We start from the raw sequence: 20,930 nt of genomic DNA, 5'->3' as shown, positions 1-20,930 counted from the left end.
AGGGGAGGAAGCCATGGGAATTTCAAGGGAGAAGGCAGCACAACCAGAAGCCCTTGTTGACCCTAATGACAATCTTCTTCTTTTCTTATTAGGGGTTACCTACTCTTGGGAGCCTGTAATATCCTTAGGTTCAAACATGACTGAAAGCACGATACGACGCAAAAGTGTGCACCCAACCTCACGAACAATGCCTCCTCGCTTCATATTTAGGGATCCACGATACTGCATGAAAGTGGACAAGCGACCTCAAGAACAATACCTCCTCGCTTCATATCAAGGGGTACACGAAATGGCGCAAATTGACATGTGAAAAATTGAAAGTGGACCTCAACTCTAGCTAGGCTTGATAATTTGCCAAAAAAATCATAAATGTCTGATTACTTGTTTATATAGACACCGACAACTATTTTCTATTTGAAAGCAGAGTTGCAGCATTGGAATGTGTGCACAAGAGGGAGAAAGAGGCTCAAAGTACAAGAACAAATTCTTGTTTAATAAGTTGCTCAAGGTACAACCTGGGTACACTCTATCTCACACTTGATAGTGATCCATAAGCTGTTTATATAGCCTCTGCCAAGCTAGGGTTAGGGTTTTCCATGCCCCTAGGGCTATTCATACCCATCTTCCCTCATACTCCCTTGCTTATAGTGGGTTCCTATGCCTATCTTCTAACACCCCCCTCTCAATGCCAAGGTGGCATTGGATTACAAGGCATGTAAGATGTCCCCCCCTTCTTGGGATGCCTTTATAAATCAGGCTTACAAGAGTGTTTTAGGTAGATGATTTAAAGAGTCAAAACAGTCAATCTTCAGATGGATTGGAGGCATAGTTGGCCACCAATTCTTTGGGTACATCAGGAGTGTTGGGGCATTTACTAGTGATATGCCCTGTCTTCTTGCATTTGTTACATTTCATTTTCTCGGGATACTTCTTCCAACATTTGTTTACAAGATGTTTTTTTTTCTTACAGAAAGAACATCTAGTGAGAGCTGTATGTACCAATACTTGATCATGGAAAGTTGAAGATGCCTGACTATTGCTACCTTCTTTGTGGTTCCTCTTTTCTTCATCCAAATAGGATTGAATGGTACTTGCCAATGTATGTTGAGATATCGAGCTCCACTCGTGATATGCCAGGGTGATCGTTGTGTATTTATGTCACCGACTTGTCAGTTGCAGACGCGGTTGGTACACCGCCCATGAATAATAGCTACATGATAGCTATCCTTATCTACTCTAGTTCGTGGCTCAGTTAGTATGCCACCTTAGTTAGTTGAGTTTGGTTTTGAGACCCATATTTAGGGTTCTTCTATTTCTTTGTAAGAGAGTTCTTTTTTGGCTTACACAACTAAGAAGAGGAAAACTGTTTTCAGCCTCCACCCTTGTGTGTCTTCCCCCATTGTGCAAGCAAGAAAGCTTCAAGCGAGACTCCTTCCTTCTCTCCCACAATCTTGACATGGTATCAGAGCCTTGTTCGTGGTAAGGAGCTCAAGAAAGCAAGCCAAGCTCGCGGTGTTCTGGTAAGAGGAGCAGTGTTGCTTTCATTTTCTATTTTGGGAGCAGATCTCTGCAGGTAGCACAGCCGGAAATTGCAGGAGTGCATTGTCTCAGGTTGAGACGCCCTTCGCGGTGAAGCAAGAGGGCAGTATATGTTGCGGGAAAGGGCTTTAGCCCTTGGCGACCTTGTTTTTTTTATTTGAGGCCATTTCGGGGCCTGTTTCGCAGACGGAAGTTTTCTGCACGCACTCAGGAAAAGGCTCAGTTTTATGCTGTGCAGCCACTGTTCTACAGGTCGGTGAAAAGTTACTGTAGAAATTGCATCATATGCTTGTGCGCAGAGACATTGGGAGTTTCAGAATCATCCTTGGTTCTTGTTTATGCAAAATCGTCACTAGGAAGTGACTGTGTGGTCAAATACCACTTTCGCCAGTTTTGCAGATTTGCCCTTGTGAGGGTGAAGCTGTGTTTTTTTGCAGTGACAAAATTTCTTGCAGTATTCTGTAATGGCGTCTGATTCTCTTTCACAGATTGTCACTAAAAAGCTTGACAAGAACAACTTCCAGGCATGGAAGTTTAGAATGACGAATTTCCTTATGGGAAAAGGATATTGGGAATTTGTTGCAGGAAATGAAGAAGAACCAGTTCTTCCTGATGTTCCCAATCAACAGCAAATGCAGGCATTCAAAGCATGGCATGAGAGAGCCAGGAAAGTTATGTACTGGCTGTCTATCAGCATTTCAGACTCTATGATTGTGCATATTCAGGATGCAAGTACGCCAAAGGAGGCATGGGATACTCTGTCAAAGATGTATAGCACAAATACGCAAGCCAGGAAAATGCAGCTCAAGCAAGAGTTGCACAATGTGCAAAGAGAAAATATGAGCATCAATGACTACCACATGAAGGTGAAGAAGATTGCAGATGCACTTGCTTCCATTGGGTCGCCAGTGGAAGATGATGATTTAGTTTCTGTGACCTTGAATGGTCTAGGAAAGGATTATGCACAGTTTCGGACATCCATTTCAGTCCGTGAAAGATTTCCTGATTTTGAGGAGTTGATTGCTCTTCTAATTTCTGAGGAACAGAGAAATGGTGGTGCATCTTCTTCAGGAGGAACTTCAAAAGAAGCTGTCTTCTACTCAAATGCTGGAAGAGGTAGAGGCAGAGGTAGAGGAGGCTGATTTGGAGGCCGTGGCAGAAATCAGAATATGCAGCAGACTCAAGAAAACCAGTCCTATGGAGGAGGACGTGGTAACTCTAGAGGCAGGGGGAGCCAAAGAGGTCGTGGTGGATGGCAAAGAGGCCAAAATGTAAACAGTAATGTTGAATGCTACTACTGTGGTAAAATGGGTCATATGGCTAAAGACTGCTATAAAAAGCAGAATGACATCATGAATGGAAAACTGCAACAAGGGAATTATGCATCTTCTAGTAGACAGGGTGATGACAGAAATGAGCACTTGTTTATGGTGCAGCACATGAACAATTCTGTGACAAGTGCAGAAGAAAGCAATGATGTATGGTATGTTGACTCAGGTGCATCAAACCACATGACAGGTCATGCAGAATGGATGGAGGATGCAAGGAAAATGAAAAAACCAGGATTTGTGGAGACTGGTGATGATACTGCACATCCTATTGTGCAGATTGGAAAAATTCCCTTGTCTATGCAGGATGGGAAAAAGAAATACCTGTCCGATGTATTTCATGTCCCGAATATCACCAAGAATCTGGTTTCTGTTGGTCAAATGGTTGAACAGGGCTTGCAGGTCAGATTTAATCCTCATGGATGCTTTGTTGAGGATATAAAAAATAAAGGTCGCTTGATAGCAAAAGGAAAGAAGAAGGGCAGAATGTTTACATTGGATGCAGACATGTCTGAATTGAGTGCAGCAATGTTTGCACATGGGACCGGTGTAGTTGCAGATATTGATATCTGGCATAAACGCATTGGTCATGTTAATGTACAGCGACTTAAATCAATGCAGGCCCAAAATATTGTTGCAGGTTTGCCGAAATTCAAGGTTGCAGAAATGCATAAGGTATGTGAAGCCTGTCAGTTTGGAAAACAGGCAAGGAAACCATTTCCTAGACATGTTCAAGAGAGTGAAAAGCCATTGGAATTAATCCACTCTGATGTGTGGACTACTAAAGCTGCATCTCTTGGAGGCTGTCATTATTTTGTCACTTTTATTGATGACTATAGCAGAAAAGTTTGGGTGTATTTTATGAAAAAGAAAAGTGAAGTTTTTGGGCATTTCAAAACCCTTAAAGCTATGGCTGAAAAAGAAACAGGTCTGCAAATAAAATGCCTAAGGTCAGATGGAGGGGGAGAGTACCTCTCAAATGAGTTTGCAAAGTTCTTGCAGGAGCATGGCATAAAGCAGCAATATTCATGCAGTTATACCCCACAACAAAATGGAATTGCAGAAAGGAAAAACAGGCATATTGGAGAGGTATCTCGTGCCATGCTCAATGAAAAAGACTTGCCAGATTTTTATTGGGCTGAAGAAGTTGCTACAGCAGTCTACATAATGAACAGGACTCCCACTGCAGCAATACATGGAATGACTCCAGAGGAGAGGTATATTGGTAGGAAACCAGATATTTCTCATTTGAAAATTTTTGGTTGCATTGCCTATGTACATGTGCCAGATGAGCTGAGATCCAAGTTGGATCCAAAAGCTGAGAAGTGCATCTTTATTGGTTATTCTCTGCAGCAAAAAGGGTATAGATGCTATAACCCGTCTACTCGTAAGTTTACAGTGAGCAGAGATGTTGTTTTTGATGAGATGAGTAGCTGGTATAAACCAATAAATGTGATTGATGATGTAGATGCACAAAATGGTAATGCTGCACAAAATTCACAGCAGCAGTCACAAAATATTAGTGGACCTGGAGCGTCCTCTAGCAGTGGTTCACATTCTTCGCCATGGACAGGCAGATTGAGATCAGGAGAATGTTCTCAAAGTAATGCAGATAGTGGTATGTAGGTATCACGAAAAGGAAAAGAGAAGGTTGATCAGCCCATGTTTGATGTGAATGCAGGTCACTCTTATGTGGATGGTGAATCCAGTGGCTCAGAACAGAGCATTGATGATGAGTTGGGTATTCCTTCTATTGTTACACCTGGAGTAAGGAAGACCAGGGATGTTTTGAGAGCACCTGGGAGTGAACCTACTTTGCGCAGGTCTACGAGAGCTAGGTATCCTGTGGATAGGCTGAAATATGATGGATTTACAGCCATTCACTATGCATATATGGTCAAAGTGATACAGGAACCAGAACCCACTTCTTTTGAGCAAGCCATGGGAAAAGAAAAATGGGAGAAAGCCATGGATGAAGAAATGGATGCCTTGGAAGCAAATGCTACATGGGAATTGGTACCTTTGCCTAAAGGTAAAAATGCAATTGGCTGTAAGTGGGTTTATAAGGTGAAGCACAATACAGATGGTTCTGTGAACAGATACAAGGCAAGATTAGTAGTCAAGGGGTATGCACAAACATATGGCATTGACTATGAAGAAACATTCAGTCCGGTTGCAAGGATGGCAACCGTAAGAGCAGTCATTGCTATGGCTGCATCAAAGGGATGGTCTTTACATCAGATGGATGTAAAGAATGCCTTCTTGCATGGTGATTTGCAAGAAGAGGTCTATATGGAGCAGCCACCAGGTTATGTGCATGCTGTTCATCCTGAGTTTGTTTGCAGGTTGAAGAAAGCCTTGTATGGCTTGAAGCAAGCACCTAGAGCATGGTCTGACAAGATAGGACAGTATCTTGTCACTATTGGCTTTCAGATTTCCAAGGGAGATTTCTCACTTTATGTGAGAAAAACAGAGAAAGGTATTATGCTACTTGTCATTTATGTTGATGATTTGATTATGACAGGTGACAGTGATGAAGATATCCTTCATGTGAAAATGCTATTGAAGCAGAAGTTTGAGATGAAGGATTTGGGAGAGCTGCGTTATTTCTTGGGCATTGAGGTGATTAGATCACCAAGTGGGATACAGCTCTTGCAGAGGCAGTATGGATTGGACATGTTGTCCAAATATGGGATGACAGGCTGTAAGCCTATTTCAGTTCCTTTGGAGCAGAATGTGAAGCTGAGCACAGATGCAGGTGAGCTTCTAAAAGACCCTACTATGTACAGATGCATAGTAGGAAGTTTGATTTATATGACTATTACCAGGCCAGATTTGAGCTATGCTGTTGGATTGGTAAGTCAGTTTATGCAGGCTCCAAGGAAACCACATTTGGATGCGGCTAGACGCATACTCAGGTATGTGAAGTCCACATTGCAGTATGGACTATTTTATGAGACTGGGGTTCAGATACAGTTGCATGGATACACTGATGCTGATTGGGCTGGTAGTATTTCTGATAGACGATCTACCAGTGGATATGTGTTCTCTTTTGGGAGTGCTGCAGTCACTTGGAGCAGCAAGAAATAGCCTACAGTTGCCTTGTCGAGCACAGAGGCTGAGTACAGGGGTGCAGCAATGGCTGTATGTGAGGTAGCTTGGTTGCATAAGCTACTTTATGATATGCATCAATCTAGAGATGGGCCAGTTGTCATTTATTGTGACAACATGAGTAGTATACACTTGGCAAATAACCCAGTCTATCATGCTAGAACAAAGCACATTGAGGTGCACTATCACTATGTGCGAGAGAGGGTTTTACTAGGTCTTATTGATCTAGTTTATGTCAGCACAGAGGATCAGGTAGCTGACATATTCACGAAGGCATTGGGCGCAGAGAAGCTGCGCAAGTTCAGAGACCTGCTTGGTGTGCAGGAATTAGGATTGAGCTCGAGGGGGAGTGTTGAGATATCGAGCTCCACTCGTGATATGCCAGGGTGACCGTTGTGTATTTATGTCACCGACTTGTCAGTTGCAGACGCGGTTGGTACACCGCCCATGAATAATAGCTACATGATAGCTATCCTTATCTACTCTAGTTCGTGGCTCAGTTAGTATGCCACCTTAGTTAGTTGAGTTTGGTTTTGAGACCCATATTTAGGGTTCTTCTATTTCTTTGTAAGAGAGTTCTTTTTTTGGCTTACACAACTAAGAAGAGGAAAACTGTTTTCAGCCTCCACCCTTGTGTGTCTTCCCCCATTGTGCAAGCAAGAAAGCTTCAAGCGAGACTCCTTCCTTCTCTCCCACAATCTTGACAATGTAGGATCTGGAATGTTGGTGAGAGTGGTTACAAGAGTAGGAAACACCTGTTTTACAGCTTTCAGGAGAATAGCAATAGCATCTTTTTCATGTATTGGAGCTTGTACAGAGGCAAGCTGTGCCATAAGTCCCTTCATGTGAGAGATGAATTTTCCCAAATCTTCTCTTGATCTATATTCCAAGCTAAAGAATTCAATTTTAAGGAAGATTTTAGTATTTTTACCAGTGGCTCCATAGAGCTTTTCAAGCTCATCCCACTTTTCTTTAGCAGTGTTTAGTTGATCAACATGACGAATCAGGGACTCATCTAAGTGTAGCATTATGATTGCTTGGGCACGTTGGTCATCCTCTATATCAATCAGATTTGCAGAGTTTACAACTGTAGTGCCTTGAATGAGAGGCCAATACCCTCTCTCCATCATTTTGTACTTTATAAGTACCTGCCATGGGTGGAAATCTTTGCCATCAAACTTTCGAATTTGAGGACGGACATAACATATGTTGTGGTCATTGGGAAGGTCTTACCACTTGTTAGGACAAGGGTAGTGTCTAGTCCCTTACAAAATTTCCACTAAATGCGGAAGCAAATCAAACAATTGAAATAAAAGTTTCAATGAGGAGAAAGGCTAAAAATCATACAGATGTAATATTTCAAGATATGACTGTGGTGGTCCTTTCTTATGTGCAATCTTCTTCCGAGGTTTAATAGTCTTTTTAGGTTTCAATGAAGTAAACCTAGACTGGACTTTAGGCTCCTCCTTGTTGTATGGCTTAGTGGATGAAGCTTGTGTTGGACAAGGTTGGTCTATGATCTCAATGCTTGTTGCTGATGATTCCGAGGAGAGTACAATGACACTCATCCTTTTGATTTCATTGACCAGTGTACTTGAAACAAAGTCACTCAAGATATGCAATACACTTCTAGTGTATGATGGTCTATGTGTTTATAATTGTACACATAGCCTTATAATTTTAAGTAGAGCACTTAGTTATTTTCATTTCTTGATAAAAGCATTCATATTGTGTAGGTATTAGCAGCAATGATGATTTAAACAAAGTGCCTTAGTGCTTACAAGCACTCATTTGTAGCTCATGTTGCTAGAGATGGTAAATGTTGGTCTTAATGAGCTTGATGTTGACTCTTCAAGTAGAGAAACTTTTGAAATGAGATTCCAAGATTAATAACACACTCTATAAGAGTTGACTCAGTGATTAAAATCATTGTTGATGACCAAACATTGAAAAAAATTGAAAATCGATGAAGCTTGAAGGTCCTAGCTATGGCTGCCAAAGACCCACAGTTAGGGTTTGGCTTGTAGCAGCCAGTAGAGGTTGAATTTCTCAAAGCCCTCTTAGGAGTAGATGGCCCACTAGGGGGGCTACAAAAGCCCTATGGTAGCCGCCATCAATGCATCTCCTACAGCCCGCGTTTCAGCACGAAGTAGTTGCCTGCCCAAAACTGCATTGTTCTGACTCAGAGCGTAATGTCGTCCTTCTGTGTGCCTTATTCCACGATCTATGGTGATAGGCAGTTGCTGCTAGATATGTGGAAGATTTCCTTAGAAGGAACAATGAGCTGATATGGCCTCCTTTATCCTCCCCAAGTCCTCCATCAGAGGAGGGTCTGGTTTGGCTATGGAGGCAAGAGGTAAAAGATGAAGATGATGGACTATCTTATGCACTTAGTGAGGCTGAGGGGATCAGAGGAGGCTTTGATACCATGTTTGAAAGTAGAGTTGTAGCATTGGAATGTGTGCATAAGAGGGAGAAAGAGGCTCAAAGTACAAGAACAAATTCTTGTTTAATAAGTTGCTCAAGGTACAACTTGGGTACACTCTATCTCACACTTGATAGTGACCCATAGGCTGGTTATATAGCCTGTGCCAAGCTAGGGTTAGGATTTCCCTTGCCCCTAGGGATATTCATACCCATCTCCCCTCATACTCCCTTGCTTATAGTGGGTTCCTATGCCTATCTTCTAACATTTTCCATGTGGAAAGCCACGTAGATAGCCACGTAGATGTCCCGCACAAACTCCAGTCAATAAAGCAGCAGTGCCACATGTTGCCTATCCCGCAGGTATAAAAGATTGATGCCAGTTTACGTGGCTCACTTTTCGAATTCACGAGTGCGAATACACAACAATGTTGAGTTCAACGATTGTCGCATTGCCCTGTATCGGTCATCCACAAATACGGTGTGAGTAGGTGATTTTTGAACCTACGCTTCACTGCATTCACGCCGTATTAGTCATCCACAAATATGGCGTGAGTAGGTTAATTTTGTGCATTTTTTTCACTTCTTTCCCACCGTATTGGTCATCTGCAAATAGAGCACAAGTAGGTTAATTTGGAACATCTGGTTCACTCCTTTCGTGTCTTATCGGTCATCCACAAGTACGGAACGAGTAGGTTAATTTGGAACATCTGCTTCACTCCTTTTGCGCCGTATCGGTAATCCGTAAATATGGCGCGAGTAGCTTCATTTTGAACTTGTGCTTCACTCCTATCACATCGTATCGGTCTTCTACAAATGCGGCGTGAGTAGCTCGATTTTGAACCCGTGCTTCACTCCTATTGCACTGTATCAATCATCTACAAATACAGAGCAAGTAGCTTGATTTTGAATCTGTGCTTCACTCCTATTGCGCCATATCGGTCATCTGCAAATACGATGCAAGTATCTTGATTTGGAACCCGTGCTTCACTCCTTTTATGTCATATCGGTCATTTGCAAATACGGTGCGAGTAGCTTGATTTCGAACCCGTGCTTCACTCCTTTCATGACGTATTTATTGTTTCTATTTGGGATTTAAGATTTCTTATTTATGGTTTTAAAATATTCTAGCTTGTCTCATTTTCCAACAAGTCATGGCTAGGACAATGCAGATTGCAAGGAAGGTGTAATTGGTGTGGTGAAAGAGAGAAGCAAATTGTATGTAGCCAGCAGTCTGTGCCTTCGTAACTTCAAATCCGTGAAGAATCTGAAAAAAGTTTATTCTGCAACTTTGTAGACCAAGTCAAAACCGATCGGGCAACATGAGAATTTTCTTGAAATTCGCTATTTCTTGGGAGTTATTGAGATTTAAAAAAAAGACTTCCAAAAGCTTCTTTGACTTTAGTCCCCCATATATATATAAATACATATAAGCATGTGACAGAAGGGGTCCATGCTTGTAAGCTTTTGTGTAAGATCCAAATGACACCATGATGTGGATATTGACTTGTGTGCTAGAGTGAGGTGTCCTCTAATGATGGTGATAGATTCCAAATCTTAGTGATGCAGGCGAAGCCCATGTGTAGTTGGAGGCTAGTCCTTTAAAAAATCTATGCACTCACTCAACTCCTAGGTGTAATCCATTTCCATCTTCACTAAGATAACCATCCCTTTTACCCTTTACATTGACATGCCTCCTAAGAACTTGTTTCCCCCATTTGCTAGAGTTATCATAATCGAGAAGCAATGTAGCATACTTAGTGCTTGAAGAGTAAACCCAAAGTGATATGGTAAGCTCTTGATAGGGGTTTTGGCCAACTTTTGTGGTAGTAATCCGGGTTATAAAAAACCCGGATCATTAGCCCTCCCCTTAGGCTAGAGGCATTCATGCCTCTAGCTTGCTAGTGATGGTCCAATAGAGCAAGGAGGAGTGCACCCCCTCATTGGTGGCTCTTCATTGAATGACTGCTCCAAAGTATTCATATTTCTTTGAAAATAAGGCTTCAACACCATCCATTTACCCTTGTCTTGTGAACCTTCCCGTCCATGTCACCTAGCTTATAGCTACCATTTGGATATCTCCTTATGACCATGAATGGCCCTTTCCACTTGAACACAAGTTTAGCATCCTTTCTGTTATCAAAGCGGTTATCATAGCGTAGCACAAGTGATCCTTCCCTTATGTGTTTGCTAGCCAGCTTCTTATTAAATGTCTTCCTTCTCTCTTCAGCCTGCATGGAATAGTGTTGGATTGCTACTTCTCTGTCTAACTCCAGTCTCTCTAGATCCAAGATCCTTTCCTCTAACTTCTTATCTTGATTCTTCTCTTGACTGGCTACTAAAACACGCAAACTGGCCAGTTCCACCTCTATAGGAAGCAAAGCCTCTTGGCCATAGACGAGGTGAAATGGAGTATAGCCAAGTGAGGTCCTGAATGAAGTCCTATAGGCCCAAAGAGCTGCACTCAATTTTTTATCCCAGTGCTTGGGGTGCATGTGTACTTGCTTGGTAATTATCTTACAAATCAGCCCATTCACTTTTTCGACCAAACCATTACACTGTGGGTAGTAGGGAGTAGAATGCCGTGCTTGATTTTTAGCCTTTCCATTAGCTCCCCTACTAGGTTCGCCCTAAAACCAGGACCCCGATCAGAGATAATTTCCAATGGTGTGCCAAACCTGCAACAAATATTTTCAAACACAAATTTTTCCACTTCTTGGGCTGTGATCCTACTAGTTGATGAAGCCTCTGCCCACCTCGTCATGTAGTCCACACCCATTATGATGTATTCCTTGTTGCCAGACTGAGTTCGTGGGAGTGGCCCTATTGCATCAATCCCCCATTTCTCAAATGGGCCATATGTAGTTATGGGATTTTGTTCCTCATGCACTAGCTTCCTTGGTACGGCCTTTTGGCAATCATCACAAGTGCGGCACCAATGTTGCACATCTTGATGTAGACTAGGCCACACAAAACTAGCCTGGAGAATCTTCTTACTGGTTATTTCTTGAGCAAAATTTTTGCCACAAACCCCTTCATGGCAGCTCTTAATCACATCCATAATCTCCTTTGATGTTGGCACCCTTCTAAGCACTGCATCCTTTCCTTTGCAATACAACACATCATTTATCAAGTGGTATTTAGTGGCCTTTGTAGCCAGCCACCTTTTCTCACTCTTACTCATATGTGTAGGTGCCTCACCATGCTCAAGAAAATAAAGCACATCCTGTAGTTGAAACTTACCCTGAAACAAGGGAAGCTTTACTGCAATGATGCCCACCATTACCTCTTTCAAATTTTCAGCTTAGAGCATCTGCGTTGCCATTTGTGTGCCTTGGCACAAAATAGATTTGGGCTTTTTGTAGCTTTCTCATGAGAGTTTTAGCTTCCCTCATTTTCACTGCTAAGTTATCATTTTTACAAGCCCAGATTCCTTTCATTTGCTTAACAATTAGCATAGAATCCCCAAAAACATTAAGTCGAGTGACACCATGTGAAAGACACCACCTCAAACCTAAAAGCAAGGCTTGATATTCTGCCTCATTATTAGAATGGACATCCTCCAAGTTGATACCTTCTCCATAAAGTTTGTCACCTTCGGGACCGAACACCACTATTCCTACTGTCGCTCTGTCTTTACTATGCTTGTAGGCCCCATCAAAGTAGAGGGCATGGGCATTCTCCACCCGTGGCGGCTCCTCAAGAGGAAGTGTCTCCTCTTTTACCTTTCCCTTCTCCTTTTCCTTCTTTTGATGGCATCTATGGGTCAACAAATCAGCTAGGCAAGCTCGAGTAAAATCCTCCACCTTGAAGGTGTAGTCAAACTCTTGGATTTGTATCACCCACTTAGCGATTCTGGCTGAAACATCCATGTGCTGTAAGGCATAGGGAAAATGCTCTTCTGTCGTGATCACTGTGAATGGCCTAGGGAGAAGATAAGGACAAAACTTTCATACAGCAAACATTAGAGACAAAACCATCACCTCAACCATCTTGTACCCTCGTTCTGATGCTGTCATTACTCTACTAGAAAAGTAAACCGGTCTCATTAGGCCAATTTTAGCATCCTTTTGTATTAGTGCTGCTCCTAGAGCATCTTTCCCAAAACTCGGGTTGACAAAAAACTCTTGATCCCAACAAGGCTGTAAAATTATAGGAAGGGTGCTAAGAGCCTTCTTCACCTCGTGAAAGCACCTTTCACTTTCGTCACTCCACAGGAGCTCCTCAGAGTGGGTTAACTGTTGCAGTGGAAATACAAATTGGGAGAGGAGATGAATGAACTGCCCCATATATCGCACCTTCTGAATGAAAGAGGTTAGTTGTTTCACAGAAGATGGTGATGGCACCACCAATAGGGCCTTAACTTTGTTTGGATTTGCTTCAATGCCCTTCTCACTTACGACATGCCCTAACAAAGTTACACTACTTTCGCCAATGCGACACTTCTCATGGTTTAACTGTCCCCCATTTGTGTGAGGCGGTTGAAAGCTTCATCCATCTTCCCTAGATGTAGAGCCTTAGAACTATAAATACAAAAATCATCAATAAAGACCCTAATGGATTTCCCAAAATATGGCTAGAAGACATAATTCATGAATCACTGGAAGGTAGCTGGGGCATTTGTTAATCCAAATGGCATTACTTTGTAAGCAAAACACCCCCAAGGCGTAATCAAGGTGGTCTTTTGTTGATCCTCCTCAGCTATTCGGATCTGGAAATAACCTGAATACCCATCACAAACAGTGTATCTCTCATGCCCGGCCACCTCGTTGAGTATTTTATCCTAAAAGGGAAGAGGAAAGTGATCTCTCTTTATTGCAGCATTTAGCAGCTTGTAATCCACACAAATCCTCCATTTTCCATTCTTCTTGGGTATCACCACCACAGGTGAAACCCACTCTGAGTCCCTTATTGGATAGATGAAGCCTGCCTTCAAAATTCGTTGCACCTCAGTGAGTAGAGCATTTTGTTGAATTACTCCCAACCCTCGTAGTCGCTACACCATTGGCCTTGCTCCCTCTTTTAGATTAATGTGATGTTGTACTGCTGTCACACCTGTGATGTGTTCATAATCAGAAATAAAAAGTGTAGAGTCTTTTATCACCACTTCCATGTAGGTTGCCTTCTCCTCAACTAATAGATCCTTAGCCAACATTTTTTCTAACCCCTCCTTCTCGACTTTTGGAAGCTGCTGCAGAATTTCACTACTAGAAGGCCCTTTTAATGTAATCCCCATCACTTCTAGAGAGCTTTCTTCCTCCTCATTAGAAGACTCTCCCTCTGTCATAGATGAACAACCCTTGCTAGAACTCCATTCATCAGCAGTGGTCTCTAACACAAGATAATGCTAGAACCCCTGAGCATTGGTTGGCAGTATTCCCCACCACTCCACATGGGTTCAACTAAAGATGGCCTTTCTCACTAAATTCAGGTGTGAAGGTTTTGAAGAGCGGATGCGAGAAGAATTCATGAACTTGAGTCAGTCTGTTGGAGAACGAGTGGAAGTGTATGTCTCCAAAATGGAGTCCATAATACTGAAGAGATGGACCAACCATAATCTAGATTATGGCATTCAGAAGTGAGTCTTCCTCAGATAATTATAACTAGAAGTCCGTAAGTTTGTGGAGCTGCAAAGACCAGCCACACTGCAAGCTACAGAAGGTGCAAGACTGTATGATGAAGTGGAAGCTAGATTGGTGATTTCATGTACTAGGTTTGTCAATATTTCATGCAACTCATGCACTTGACTTTTCATAATCATGCACTTTAAGTATGGAAGAAAAACCATGAACAATAAGCAATAAGAATATCGGGAGGGTTAGAGGACACCATTTTCGAGGGGTGGTCAATGTCGTCTTGCTAGATGTCACGAGCCATCCATGGACTTTCGATCTCATGCATCCGCGTAACCCTGAGTGTCCTTGATTTCTTGATGGCCGCAAACGAGTCTTCATGTTTGGCCTTCTGATTTCTCTTCAAGTTCTCTTCTTTCTCACCTTCTTCTTCTTCTCCTCCTCTCTCTCCCTCTTCTTCTCCTTCTTCTCCTTCTTCTCCTCCTTCCCTCTCTCCCTCTTCCTCTCCTTCTTCTTCTCCTCTCTCTCCCTCTTCTTCTCCTTCTTCTTCTCCTCCTCTCTCTCCCTCTTCTTCTCCTTCTTCTTCTTCTTCTTCTTCTCTTCTTCTCCTTCTCTCTCTCTCCCTCTTCCTCTTCTTCTCCTTCTCTCTCTCCCTCTTCTTCCTCTCTTCTTCTCCTCTCTCTCTCCCTTCTCCTTCTCTTATTCTCTCTCTCTCCTCTTCCTCTCCTTCCCTCTCTTCCTTCCTCTTCTTCTTCTTCTTCTTCTACCCTTCTTCTCCTTCTCTTTCTCTCATCTTTTTCTTCTTCTTCTGCTTTTTCTTCTCTCTTCTTCTTCTCTTTCTCTCTCCCTCTTCTCCTCCTTCTTCTCTTCCTCTCTCCCTCTTCTTCTTCTTCTTCTTCTTCTTCTTCTTCTTCTTCTTCTTCTTCTTCTTCTTCTTCTTCTTCTTCTCTCTCTCTCTCCCTCTTCTTCTCCTTCTTCTTCCACTTCTTCTCTTCTCTCTCTCCCTTCTTCTTCTTCTCCTTCTCTCTCCCTTCTTCTTCTTCTTCTTCTTCTTATTATTATTATTCTTCTTCTTCTCCTCACTCTCTCCCTTCTTCTTCTTCTCTTCTTCTCCTCCTTTCTCCACGGACGCGGGAGGGGGGGGGGGTGGGGGTGGGGGGAGGGGGGGTGTTGCTGAAATTACGAGGGGGGAGGGGGCGCGTTGTACTCCAGCCCACGAGGGGGCGCTATTGCTGCTGCAAACGGAGGGGGGGAACTCGCTGCTTGTCCGAGGGGGGAGCGGTTGCTACCATAGCAAGGGGCCGTCTTATATGGTGGGGGGGGAGGGGAGGTGATAAGGCAGTGCCACCCACCATCTGGGGGGGCTGCATGCCCCCCTCTCTTCATTACTCTCTCTCTCTCTCTCTCTCTCTCTCTCTCTCTCCCCGCCATGCAGTCGACAGGGGGAGAGAGAGGGAGTAAAAAAAAATTGCATTAAATAAAATTTAAGGTGGGGTTCTCATGGGGGGAGGCACGGGGGAAGCACCGGGGGGGGGATATTACAAACATCTATCAAAAAACAAAGAAATATACTACTTATATATAGAAACATGGTTTTGGAGACTTGTATTTCATGATTGGGAGGCCGTTGACGCTCTCTCATAGCCCAATCTATGATCTCCTTTGCTCCAACAACATCATTCCATCAAAAATGTCCATCAAACCTCACCCCCTTCTCCCATAGAATTGCATGTGTGAACATGCAACAAGAGGAGAGAGGAGAGAGGAGAGAGGAGAGAGGAGAGAGGAGAGAGGAGAGAGGAGAGAGGAGAGAGAAATACTAAAAATTAGATTTTTTATTCCGTTCATGAAAACCAGCATGCTTACATTTGTTGATAGTTTTTTGTGAAGACTAAAGCCAAAGAAGATCAAAGCAAAGTGAAAGCTAAAGTATCATATTTATTTGATGGTGGGTATTATTTTTGGAGCACTTAAATGATTATTTCTAGATATTTATAGTATCTATGTATGGGCACATCAAAGTATTATGGATGTATTGTTTTGTGAGAGTTGGAGTCACTCCCTTGCACATTGCACCATCACCCATAGTTGTATTTACTAATATCAACTATTAGGACTTTTAGTTAAAATAGAAAAATTCCTAGCTCAAAGAGAAGAATAAGACAAAAATATAGGTGTGCAAGTTTTTTAGAGCTAGAGTTTTATTTTGTGAAAGAGAAGAAAAACACTTTTTCATATAGGCTCCTTCATTGAGAGATATTTTGTTAAAGTTGTTTAACTATTGGAGGCGTAACTTTTTGTAGCTACATGAAGGAACCTTGAGCATGAGAAAAAGATTTAGAAAGGTATGTTGTTCTTTTTCAACCCTTTGCACCATTTGGAAATAAGGAACATCAGCACAAGCACTCATATATATTCTTCTAACACATACTAGGGCTTCACATATCCCTTTTTCTCAAATAATTACTATGTGAGGGGGAAAGAAGCATAAAAGCACCATCAATGGCACTACTACATGGCATGAGGCTTGCTAGAGCTATATCTAGCAAAATTTAGATAAATTAGCACTTGAGAGTTGCACCTGCCATTTAGCACACAATTTTTTCCACTACACATGGGGATGATCATTCACTCATTAGGAACTAAGGGGTGAGAGGTAAGAAGAATAAGAGAGAGAGGGCTATGAAGGTCTCCATCAACATTAAGAGGGAGTTTCTTGGTAACATTCTTTCATGAGATTGTGAGGTGGGGCAAGAGAGAATATATTTTTCATGTATCTTGAGAGGTGAGGGTGAGAGACTTAAGTACTATAATAAAATTAAAGTACTTGATATGATGCACAGATGCATAGAACACTCGATTAAAAAAATAAACATTGATTTCTCATTGCATACATCTTCCCATGTGAGCATAGATTGATGGAAGTGCATAATGTTTTTTCAAAGTTGCATCCCCTTTCAATCATGAGTGATTGGACACATTGTTCATTCAATTCAAAGCACATTTTTTAAAGGAAGCACAAGAGGGCCATGAAGTTTGATAATTGTGAGATGGGGTCTTATTATGGCTTATCATATATGGCCATTATTGTTTGAGTGAATTTGTGAGTGTAAAGTGCCCACCTATTGGTTGTCGATGCATGCTTATTGCAATTATTTTAGGCATCTGAGTCCGTTTCAGGCCTTGTTTTAGAGCCGCAAGGTTGCGGACAATAGTTTCAAGGTACACTGTGATTTCAGCTGTATTGACCAAAAGTGGGTGCACAGGTTACAGATTTCAAATATGTAAATTTTGATGTGTTTGCAGGAATAAAACATAAGGTTTATCTGTAAAAAGGTTGCAGATTACATGTTCTATTGAGCAATTAGTGAAAAAGGCTGTTTGGTGTATTGCTATGCATGTGTTGTGAAAGATTACAGAAGACTAGCTTGCTGTGTTGTATCCTTGTATGTGATAATGGCAGAGAATAGTGGAAATCCCATTATTGAGAAGCTCGATAAGAACAACTACAACTTCATGGAAGTTACGTGTGACGAACTTCCTCATTGGAAAGGGCCTTTATGAGTTTGTTTCAGGTGAAGAAAAGGAGCCAGAGCTGGGTATCCCTCCCAACTACAGATGAATTAAAAGCATAGAAAGAATGGAATGGGAAAGACAAAAAGATGATGTACTGGTTATCTGCAATCATTGATAATACGATGTTGGGACATATCAGAAATGCAGAAACTTCACATGCAGCTTGGACAATTTTTGAGAACATGTTTTCAGTAAATACAAAGGCACGAAAGATTCAACTCAAGCAAGAGTTGAATGCCTTGAAGAAAGGGAAAATATCTATCAATGAGTATGTGTTTGAGAACTGGATTTTAGGACCTGATTTGGACCCATTCTTGAAGCGTTGAAGCTCGTTTTGGAGCTGCCGAAAAGTGCCCTGAGAGGTGTTAAAGAGCCAATTTTCATGAAAAATCAAACGGTGGCGGATGGCCGAGCTAGAGTTTTCCTAGATGTATTTCGACATTAAGAATCCAACACAAGTCTCAATTCGTCAATCGGAGGTTGTTTGACCCTCCATTTAATGTCCGCAAGGTTTGATGCTATAAAGTAGCTACCGGATTGGGAAGCTGTAAAGTGTGTGGGAGAGGCTAGCTTGATGGAGTTTGACACCACGAAGCCATTTGTCCAATCAGATTGCAAATCAGAGTTCGTTTGGGCCTTCAAAATTGAAAAATCCACTGCGGGACAGTGTGAACACAAAAAGATGAACCGGTTATTTTTAAAGTTTTAAACCTTAGGCTTAATAAAAGCCTTGAAACTAATGAAAAAGCTGTCGAATAGAGGGAAGTGTCAATGCGCCTCCTCATTTTTGCTCATTGCCTCTCCGATTCAAACCCGTTTGGAGAGAGAGAGGGAGATTCTCAATCAGGGCAGGGAGAGGAACAAGATGGTTGCAAGCTTGCCCGTTTTAATGGAGGATTTAAAAATCTCATTTTTTAGTATTTCTCTCTCCTCCCTCTCTCCCCTACAAGGGACAGTTCCTGCGTGTGAAGAAGAATGAAGCCCGGTTGGTGAATGCTTGTCTAGCATGGTACTGGATTACTTCTAAACCCAAGATGAGCTGAAGATGGCAATGTGAAGGCAGGCTGAGTATCAAACGGGGCCTGGTTTGCAAACCCGCAACAAGTTTCAAAACCTGAAATAATGAAAAATACACGGTAATGACATTTTTACAAAGAAAATTACTATTTTTTCGCATTTGATGAGGCTAGCAACGTTCATATGAGCTGAAAATCGATGGACATGTTGTTTGCTGTTGGTTTTAGTCTTTCATAATAAAAAATATATAAAATATATACACTTAAAGTGTGGGAAATAAATGGAAAAAAGTTTGAAAAGCATGGTTTTTAGAGTAAAAATGGGATTTTTGGGCTTAAAATCACAAAATGTATGAAACAAAACACCAATAAAATCTACATGTTTGCTTTTTAAAGACTCAAGAGCCATAGATCTAAAATAATGATAATTTTCTTCCATTTTTATTGATAAAAAATAAGAAAAAATAGGAAAAAATGCTTTTCAAAAGGAGAAAAAAATAGAGAACGGACGAGGAAAATTATGGAAAATTATGGATGTGTTTGTGAGTGTATAATGAGGATAAAGCATGAGGGTTTGCCTCAGGTTATCCCCATTTATATGTTTTTGTGAGTATTTATTGCTTATTTCGTGCAAAATACACATGAAATTACCCTTTTACCTATCACCGCAAGCAAAACCTTAAACGATAGGGAGAGAGGGGAGTTTAAGTGCTGAAATATAATATAAAATCTGATGTATTTGCTACATTATTCATATAGGATGACATTAATTTAAAAAAAAGGGAAGTACAGCACGAGTGTAAGGCTCGGTGTCTTCTCTCATCTCAGCAATTATGCGTTAGTGTATGGAAACATGAAAAGAATGGATTTGCACAATGCACGAGGCTGCTTTCCAATTGTTTGAGTACTTAATCATATACACATTTGCATCAAGCATCATTAAATGGTATCAATTACAGGTCCAAGGGGACGGATAAGTGAGGATAAGTGCATTCCTAGAAGGTTAAATATATTGGCACTAAGAGGGGAGTTTGTTTCGAATGTGTCTATATGTGGAAGCAGCACATCGAGGGGCCAATCCCCAAGATTTAGGAGAGCTGCGGTAGGGCCACGACAATCAGCCAGTGGGGTGCCCTTGTGTCTATGATATGTGGCATTTAATGCTGATATACGTATAATCTCTCTCTAAAGAGACGAGGAAAGGGTACATCCGTCAGACTATAGACTATAAACGTGTAGTGATTAGTATTTAGAATAGTGTATCCCTCGATAGACGCTCCTGGCTCGTGAGGCCGTGTGGTGTGGTGGGGTTGTCTGTTGAGGGCATGAGGTTCGGCCAGTGCCTTAGCTAGTACTGGCCCATTTTAGGTCCCATAAGTGGTGCCTTTGCTGGGAGCTACCTATAAGTAGTGATCTCCAAATCTAGGTTGTAAAGGGACCTAAGTTTATAATTTCCATTAGGAGTATGCTAAGCTAACCATAAAATGGGGTTCGTTCAAGGATGGAAAAGATTGGCTTTCCCTATACAAAACTTACTGATGGACTTAGTTAGTTATGTAGAGCATGAGTCCTCTACAGAAGATAATTTAGGTGATGAGAAGAGTAACCAGTTAGTGGCTACCCCATCCTCTAATGCGATGGCATTGGCCGAGGTTTGCCTTGGTGTGGTCTCTACCCAAGAGAAATCATGTATAACCATCCATCAACCTAGAGGGCATGGAATAAGTATGTTGGAAGCTATGGTGGTCATGGCATCAACAAGTGATTATGCTAAAGCCATAGTGCAATGGAAAAAACTTGACACACAGTGGAGTGCAGTTATGGCTGAAACATCCCATGTGGTGGGGCATCGTGCCAAAATTTTAAGTATCACAAAGATGTTAGAATCCCTAGATGTAAAGGAAAACCGTTGCTTAAAAGACACCGTCCCCAGGTCCTAAGTGCTAAGGATAAGTTTGCTTTTGATGAGGGGCAGAAGCTCCTAGATAAAGCCATCATGGAACTGCCTAAGAAGGAGCAAGATATCAAAGATCCTCTAAGAAAGGATCGAAATGACATGCTAAGAGCTATAGGTCTCGCTAGACCACTTTATGAGTTGGTAGAAAGGGACATTAAGCATAATATTAACCTCCCTACACCAGCAAAGGTGGAAATGGAAGAGGTTGGAGACCCTAAGACACTAGGATTAGGCCATGATTACGAGGATTTTAATGGCCCAATGTTGATCCCGAAGGAAAGGACTAAATTCCCTCCTCCTTATAGGGATCTCCCACTGTTTCATGGGCTGGTTAATGAGTATCCGATGGTGCATTTATGAGAATACGGCCTAATTTACCTTGCAAGTGGGTTCAATGATATTCATC

The sequence above is a fragment of the Lygodium microphyllum genome, chromosome 24, assembly GCF_053477565.2.
Source record: "Lygodium microphyllum isolate KBCC chromosome 24, Lygodium_microphyllum_v1.1.10, whole genome shotgun sequence".
Lineage (NCBI taxonomy): Eukaryota > Viridiplantae > Streptophyta > Polypodiopsida > Schizaeales > Lygodiaceae > Lygodium > Lygodium microphyllum.
Note: the sequence above shows the minus strand (reverse complement) of the source record.